General features: G+C 41.1%; 1 long non-coding RNA gene across 1 annotated transcript in view; it reads left to right on the forward strand.

Annotated features, from left to right (window-relative positions):
- The window catches only part of LOC109299953, an 18743-nt gene extending 12803 nt beyond the window's left edge, over positions 1-5940 (forward strand). Inside the window, exon 3 of the long non-coding RNA XR_002098073.1 lies at positions 5879-5940. This is a non-coding gene — a long non-coding RNA (uncharacterized LOC109299953). The remainder of the gene's footprint in view (positions 1-5878) is intronic.
- Positions 5941-8976: the final 3036 nt, after the last annotated feature.

The following is an 8976-nucleotide window of genomic DNA, read 5'->3' on the forward strand; positions in this document are numbered from 1 at the left end:
GTCTAACATGGATGCTAAGATTATAACCTGAATTATAGGAAATTCAAGGTGACTGGTAGAGGCATATTCCTAAAAGAAATTTCCCCCAATGCCAGAAGCGATCCTATAAGAGCTTTGAAAGATTTCTTTAAATTAAAAAGTCAGAGGGAAAATATGAATAAATATTTCTGATTCAATGAAGAGACTGCTTGATGATCCCACATATTAAAATGCATCGCCTCTAGCCTTTTTACTTCTGTATTCATTTTTCTGCCTCTGGACCTTGTATATCCTTCGCTGAAGGCACAAATGAAGGAGCTTAAATATGTAAGATTTCCTTTTGCATTTCCCTGAATGAATGTGGCATTGTGTTTGTCGTCCGCCTGGTTTTCCTTTCCTCCCTCCTTGAATGCTCACATTTAAGACATTTCTCAGTAAACAGAATGCAGCGAGGTCACTCAGCTTTTTATACTTTAATTTATTAGACTATGATCCAAAAATCTGACATCATTTGGACAAGAAAGGTCATTCCCCTGCCTTGTATCTATTAATGAAGTACTACAGAGCTCAGGAGAGAAATATAATTATGCTGTTCTGCAAGAGGTTTATGAAATTTCATTAGGGAAGTCTTTTACCAATTTTAAAGGCACTTAAAAAAGTCATCTGATAACCTTTTTAGACTACAAGGAAGAAATGTGCAGGTAGTTTAGAAGCATCATTACTGTTAATTTGGAGAACATCACTAATTGTAGAAGTAACTTATCAGAAGACTGGGAAAACAGATGATGAGATGCAATATGCAAATATTGTAATGTCTTCTGGTTTTACAATGCAAAATAGAATTAAACTGACCTAACAGTTCGAGTCAGCTGAGTGTGTGAATGCTGAATAATTTTGATTTGTTTTTGCTTTGACCAGTGGAAATAAAATTAATGTATGGATTTTACAACCTGCTGCAAAGCATCTTTCCCCTTGAACATTTTTTTCTATTATTTTTTTTTCTACACAATACAATTTAATGAAATGCATTTGTCAGCTTACCAGCTGGTGAGATGGAGACTTGCATTTGGGATGGAACTGAGGTTGGCCACATTGTGGAGACCAGATGGGTATAAGAGGATTTCTGTGGCTCCTCTAGTTTGGAGCTGGGGGTTTACATCCCAGTATCCCATTACAGAACCCTTGCCCCAGATGATGACCTACCTCTGGCTCTGTCCCCAGATATGTTCTCCAATAATGAACTGTTTATGTGAACTGCTTTCTTCTCCTGAGTGAGGCAGATTGCTCAAGAATATGTCAAAATGGAAAAATAAGGCCTAATGCTGTTCCAGTTTAATGGAATGAAGACATAGTCTGCTCTTTTCACAAATATAATTTTTAATATAGTGATTCTCTCAGAAAAATCTTGCTGCCTTGTATACACATCACAACAGTTGGGTTCATATACACCAAACATATCTTTGGAATGGTCACAAATACAAATTCTTTCTGTCTGATGAGCCCACATCGTTATGACTGTTCACTGACTTGGCAGTTCAGACATCACTGTTCACAGCACTGTGCTCTCAGGAATGGCATCCGTAGTAGTGTATGAAACCTGGAATTTCTCCACAATAATGTTTCTACGCTCGTAGTATGCTAGAAATGAAGGGAGGGTTGCCTGGGGGTGGGGAGCGGGCACACCTAACCAAGACATCCCAAGTACAGCCATCATGCTTTGGGCCATGACAAATATACACATAAGTACAATTAAAGACCCACATTTTGCTGCAGTGTCATGAGTGCAGTGGGGAAGCAGTGGTGCAGCTGCATGCCCTTTCTTTGAATCCTGCTCCAGCCAAACTTTTAAACCATCTGCCTGGAGGGAGAGAGGCATTTTTAATAAAGCGATACTGAGGGAGTCACTTGACTTTACAGAATTCAAATCTACATCATTCCTGCTATTATCTCTTCACTCCACAGATGTTAATAGCCTTCTCTCGTTTTTAATTGTCTTGATGGTCCATTAATCAAGCTATCCTTTCTCCTGCAGGTTTGCTATCTATTAGCCATTACTGGTGATGCCTCTTCTGTTTCATAGCCTACAAACTGTTTATCAAGCAGTCCTGAGGCCGCTGCAACTGTTGGGGCACCTTAGATGCTGTAACAACCCTCCTCCAACTTGTGTTTGGCTAGCTTTCTGCACTCTGTCAGTTGAAGCCCTGTCCAGTCTTTGATATTGGATCCCCAGATATTTTTTTTAGGTCTACCTCTTTTCTCTTTCCTTCCACAGCACCCTGTATTATGGTACTGGCAAGGGTGTCCGGCCTTCTTGTGATGTTTTCAAACTATTGCAGCTTCTTTCATCACTAAACCTCTGATAAGCTCTAGCTAAAATCCTTAACTCAGGAGTGATAATATTAAATCAGGTGTGGAAATGACTGACAGCGAATTTTGGATACATTGTTAAGATGCTGACAAAAGCTAGATTTTATTTTACAAATCTGAATAAGAGATGTACATTTTAGTCCTGTCGTCATTATAGTAATGAAACAATATATTTTGAGTATTCGTTGCCTGGTTTTTTGTTTGTTTAAACTTTACATATAATAATAGCAAATTAGTGCATATTCCAAAAATCTTATATTTGTTTTTGCTTTGATCATAAGTTGAATAATACAGCACTTGACCCGTAGCAGAGTACTGAAGCTTCTAGTTTCTTGTTAACTGGAGAAAAATATGTGTTGTGCTATGTAATGATGCACCACACCATCTGCACCCCTCTTATACAATCCTAGATCTGCCTATGCATGAGCAACATGCTGGGTGAGTGCAGTGTACAACAAAAATGGGTCAGATCCATGGGCGACTGGTGCTGCCTTAGCCGGGGGGGGGCATGTGCCCCCCCCCAGCAACCAGTTAGCGACCGGGGGGGTCCCCCACAATTGATCCCACTGACTGGGGAGGGTACCCCATGGCCGATCTCACTACCTGCCCTCCCTGCCCGTCACCTAAGCGGCAAGCATGGCTGGTCAGGGGATGCACCAGCACTCTCTACATATCACCACTGGTCAGATCATAACCCAGATGCACATGATCAGCTCTTTTAGGCAAAGAAAGGCTATGGACAACTCCATTACCCCTTTTTCCAAGCTAGTATTATTTAGTTTTGTGTCCTGAGAAAAGATTGTCCAGTTGTTGGGGCAGTAGTATGGCACTCAGAAGAGTTAGGTGGCCCCTTGCTTTTAAGTTTCAGTAACGGTGGCCACGTCTAGACAAGACACTTACTGCACAGTAGCTCATTACTACTGTGCTTGAGCTCATTAATATTGCACAGTAGCGTCACCAGGCATGAACCATGATGTGACACTACTATGCAGTAGTACTACGAGGTACTATGCAGTAAGCATCACTAGACACCCATGCCAGGATGTTATTGTGCAATAATGCCGGTTATTGCGCAGTTATTTAGTACTTATTTATGCAAGTCCTAAATGAGTGTGCAGTAACAACTGCACAGTCAGCATCTTGTGCAGATGCAGCCTGTGTCTATTAAGTAACAACAATCATATGAGCAGGTTCTGCAAATTATAAACACGTATCTTGTCACCCTTAGCTTGAAGTGTTATTTCTCATCAAAATACATACATGTGTTTTTTGCATATACTATGGGTGGATACAGAAGCATGACAGGGCAGCTCTGTGTCTTGCATGGCTCTGTATGGGAAAGTGCTGACTCCTCACTGACACTACTGGTTACATAGGCTAAATAATAACAACAAAAATAAAATAACGGTGTAATGAAACAATGTTATCGGATAATAAAACAATATGGTTGGACAATCTCCTAAATTAACACTCCCCTAAGTTAACTAAGTTAAAACATAAAGCTAAAATACTACCCACAAGTAGCTTTAGTCATCTACCTGATTTCAACAGATAGGACAATTTGTAAAAAAAGGGTCATTTCCATCATTTTAAAGGGTCTCTGACCATATGTCTTTCCTTTAGTTTTCAGGGAGGAGAAGGGAGGAGAGAGATCAATATTTTGTTCCATCAAAGACTCAAATCCATGTGACAGTGAAAACTTATTTGAGAGAACAGCATGAATATTTTTCGCTTAATTAATGCTGATGTCGCTTGATCTAATGCAGTGTAAGGGTGATCATTGCTCATGAGCTGAGATGAGCAACATGTGGAGGGTTGGAAAGAAAGGCTGTTTTACAGAATAATAATAAACCCCTGTGCATCTGAACTTGAAAGCAATGTCCTTTGACACAGAAGGAGTCATCTATCTATGCCTATCATGATCATAACTATTTTTATCTTGTTTCATTTGAAGTAAGTACACAGTAGAATACAGCTCTTCCACACAGCATAGCTTTTCGTGCATTTAGTTGACTCTTTGTTACATGATCAGTGCTTTTGCTGGGAAAAGTGTCAGCGTAATTCATCCAGCTTGATTAGACTTTTTATGTTATATTATTTACTAGGAGTAAAGTGCCCTCCTTACTGACAATTGTAGGGGAATTGTGCTGGATGAGAATTCAAGCCATCATCTTCTCCCTCATACACGCAAATTTTGTCCCTCCAGAAACCCACCATTTTATACACACGAGTGGTGTATGAAAGAATAAGCACCAGTGAAACTTTGAGCAGCCTTCGTTTGATGAGCAGAATGCCACATTGTAACAGATGGGAGCCATGCTACCTTTGTGTTAAACAGCAAAAGGATTAGAAGGATATTGTTTATCAAGCATACGATATTCTACATCATCTGTTACATTCAGAATTCTGAAAGTATTTCTTTTTAGACATTTGTTGACACCCTATTCAATGTAATACCTTTCCACCTTAGATGCCATCCATTCTTAGGTTTTTTGGCTAATAGAAGCCATTTGGGAATTGGGATGATGAACACAAGAAGCCATGTGGTCTCATGGACAGGGATTCAAGGGACTAGAGGTCTAGTTCTGATTCTGACTACTGCCCCCATTTGTAACAGAGAGATAATGGTGTTGACTTCCTTTGTAAAGGGCTTTGAGGTCTATGGATGAAAATCCCTATCATTATTCTTTCAACTCTAATTGGGTGGAGGGTTATACAGGAGCAGGTCTTTATATACCTTAGGATGGGTCAAAGGTATTGTAGCAGATTGGAAGGAAAGGAATGATGATTTGGGAATTTCTGCTCTACTTTGCAAGTAACTGAAGACTTGAAAATTCCTTGGGATTGAAGAAATTGCATGCTGTTCCCACAGAGGTTTGCAGTCTTGTGATGATCTGAAAACTCTGTGTATAGCCATCAACATGGGGCTAGATCGTGACTTGAACTGTTCCTCTGATAGGAGGGGAAGCAATATCATCCTGTAACGCACCACTCAGTCTGAGTAGGCAGGAAGAGGCCAAGCAAGGATGGAGAAAGGGTGGACTTCTGTCTCTCTTTTCTGTCCACTACTTACTGCTAGCACCACAAGCCAGCATCTTGGATGTTATTAACTAGCTTTCCAAAGCCCTTCAGCACATGCTTAACAAAGAGAGACAAAATACACGGGTACTACTATTACAGTCTGCAACACTGCATATGTCAATAGAATTATACATAGATTTTGGCTTTTTGTTGGTTTGGAGTCTTACTGGAAGAATGGGCCTATCTCTGGAAATGAAAATGGAATAGCTCCTGAGCTAGTAGAGCAGCAAATTGCTCCAGCCTTTGCATTATATCTTTGTGGCACATTCTGGCCAAAAGAAAGAACATACCTTACAATTCCTCCTTGCAGTGGGCAAGCCTTCTGGATACTACCACTGGCCACAGGTAGTCCTGCTACAGTACAGAGGACACATGGGAGGGACAGCAAAATATACAAAAAAGAAGACTATAAGTAAATACAGGAATCTTAGGACAACAGTAATGATACCAGGGCCAGCCCACAATTTTTGGGGGTCCCCTGCAAGATATAGTTCTGGGGCCCCCTGATCCATCGAAAAATCAAAATTGTGGTTAATTGTGGTATAAACTCTCTGAAATAAAACAGGGCCAAGCTGCATGCACATGGGCTGTGCTGTGGGGGAAGCATGTGTTGGGAATACGTAGGGGCAGGGCCAGAAGCAGAGCCAGGAACTCCTTCCCCGCTTGGCCAGGAAGGGACCCCCTGCCTACATCGAGCCCTTTAAACATGGCGCAGGCAGTGCGAGGCAAGTGGGGGATGGCCCCTTGGCTGTGGGACCCTTGCAGTCACAGGTTCAGCAGGATAGGATGGGCAGCTCTGAACATTACTGAGATTTGATTTCAGTGGCAACAAGGACACAGTGAGGAATATGAAAGTGCATATTTTTACATCCGATCCACTGTTCTTTTCCACTAAGTTCACATGGCACCTTCCAAAGAGCACGGCAACTTCCCGTCAGCACCAAGAACAATAAGGGAGCAGAATCTGCAAAAGTTGAAGTTTATGAAATAAACTTGCAAAGAATTTGATTTGTAGAATGTGCTTTCTCTGAGATTAAATACAGACTTTGTGATGAATACTGACATGTTTATTTCCTGCTTCCACTGCATATCTTAAAGATCCTGTAAATGCAAAAATTCAAACGTCAAACTCTCCAGCAATGATTTTGATATTATTCTTCTGCCAGTTTTTGAGTGGCTTGTTTTTTTGATGCACAATTCATTATTTATTTTATGAGAGCTAGTAAAAAAAAAATAGGAAGAAAGAAAGAAAGAAAGAAAAAAGAAAAAAAGCCCACACCAACAAGAAAGCTTTCAACAGTGACTTCTTTGAAGAATGTTTATGGCTTTTATAGGATGCTTCTGGGTAAACTTTACAACAGTTTTTGAAAGGACCATAGGAAATGCTACATTGCCACAGCGTTATTATGATGCACTTAAATGATAATGACTGGAATTTCAGGTGCAGTACTTACTTTACTTCATCTGTAGAGCCTTTTATTTGTACCACCATTTTTCTGTGGAATTAAAAACATATGTATATAAGTGCTAACCTTCCTCAGCCACCGTAATGACTGTATTTATGGGAAGACAATGTACAGTAGTCAGTAGCAGATCTCAGGAGTGCAGTGCTGTAATAGAAAATAAAGCACTGAAAAGCCACTCTGCCTCCACTTTATATAAATAAGACAATTAGTATGTCAGTGCATGTCAGAGTGCTGAAAAAATATCTGTATTGTGTTCAGAAATTGTGTATATGCCTTCGTCCTTAGATGAAGCAATAATGGCTATGGGTAGGGCATATCAGATTGTCTTGCAGGGCAGAAGGCAGTGAGTCTTAACAAGGCATTTAATATAATGTCTGAAGAGATCTTACACAAAAAACGGCTTAGGTAGCAACAGTCACACACAAAATTGGCCACAGGACAGTTTAACACTCAATAATTATAAATGTCAATATATCCAGTTGAAGGAAGGCAATTAGTAAGTTGTTGAAAGGTTCCAGTCTTGTGTGAAAACTTCCCTGATTCTGCAGAAATGAGGTATGAAGAGCATTCCCTAAATTCATGGATGATGCAACATTGAGGAGTGCTGCAAGCTTTACTGGGGAACTAGAAGCAATACGGAGGGTCACAGAGGAGATGGAAGGATGCAAATTATATAACATTATAGTTACCAGTTGAAAATATTAGCTAATACAAGTAAGGAAAATAATATTGAATAAGAAACATTCCTGCCCAATAATTTGGAGCCAGCTTGGCTGTAGGAGCTGCTGGTATGAAGATCTTCAATTCATCCACTTTTCAGAGCTCCACCCCTAGACTGGTTGCCAACCAAAGCTGGGAATGGCAGGGTTGACTGCTCTGGCATCCACCTTTTGGTGGTATTTCCTCCAATGGGGTAAGGGCTAGTACCTCCTCTAGGTTGCTCCTCCACCTGAAGCCACTGGCACCATAGAGATTGCTAGGTTATTTCCCGCTGCCCAGCTCTCAGTGTTGACAACTGCAGGTGGTACCATCTACTGTCGTAACAGTAGCAGACTTGGCCTGGTCTGACCTAACAACAGACTAGAGGAATATCCTGCATATCACAAAACAAAGAGGTAGCTAGTGATGAGACAACATCTAGGACATTCACATAACCATAGACCATACCATCTCTCCGACCTTCTAGCCTGCTGCCCTGCATAGCACAGAACATGGGACTAACCCTATAATTTCTACGGAGAGTCCAATATTACATGGTTTGAATTAATACTGAGATGACTTTGAGAAGATCAGTAATAAGCAAAAATGGGGGTGGGATAGTTTGTCTTTTGTAAAAAGACTGGCAGAGAAGTATATTGTTTGGATAATCAAAGTGCGGACTTGGCAGTAGCTCATCAGCACGGGGGTTAGCGTGCAGCTGTGCTGGGCATACAAGGATGTGTTACCAGTCAAACATCTTGGAAAGGAGTTGCCCTGTCGGATATCACCCCATCCAGTCTCCCGTATCCCACTGTGATCAATCCTCTAATGCTTCAGAGGAAGGTGGTTACTGCCGAAGACGCTTCTGGAAAGCACTGGTGTCCCTCTCAGCCTTTTCCTGGGCTAAACATGCCAGGCATTTTTAGTCTGTCATGTATAATAGATTCACTCTTCCCTAATCATCCCAGTAGCACTTTTTTGTGGCTTTAGTTCTTTCAAAAAAGATAAGGGGTATGTAAGGAACGGCCTACTTTCCAGCAAGTGGTGTTGATTGGTATTAATTACAATTTTAGACTCTAATTCTTGGTTGATTGAATACTAGGTTAGTGGGTCCATTATTTTACTTAGGCCTGAGGTCAGACTAAACAGCCTTTATTGGGTGGGACATTCCTTTCATAGTTTCATAGTTGGTCGGGCCAGAAGAGACCTGAGCAGATAATCAAGTCGGACTCCCTGGCATGGCAGGAAAAAGTACTGGGGTCGAAAGACCTCAGCAAGGTTTTCGTATAGCCTCCTCTTAAAGACCCCCAGGGTAGGAGCCCACACCACTTCTCTTGGAAGTTGGTTCCAGATCCTAGCCGCCCTGACCGTGAAGTAGCACCTC

Source organism: Gavialis gangeticus, unplaced genomic scaffold, assembly GCF_001723915.1.
Source record: "Gavialis gangeticus isolate Ggan-Ray unplaced genomic scaffold, GavGan_comp1, whole genome shotgun sequence".
Lineage (NCBI taxonomy): Eukaryota > Metazoa > Chordata > Crocodylia > Gavialidae > Gavialis > Gavialis gangeticus.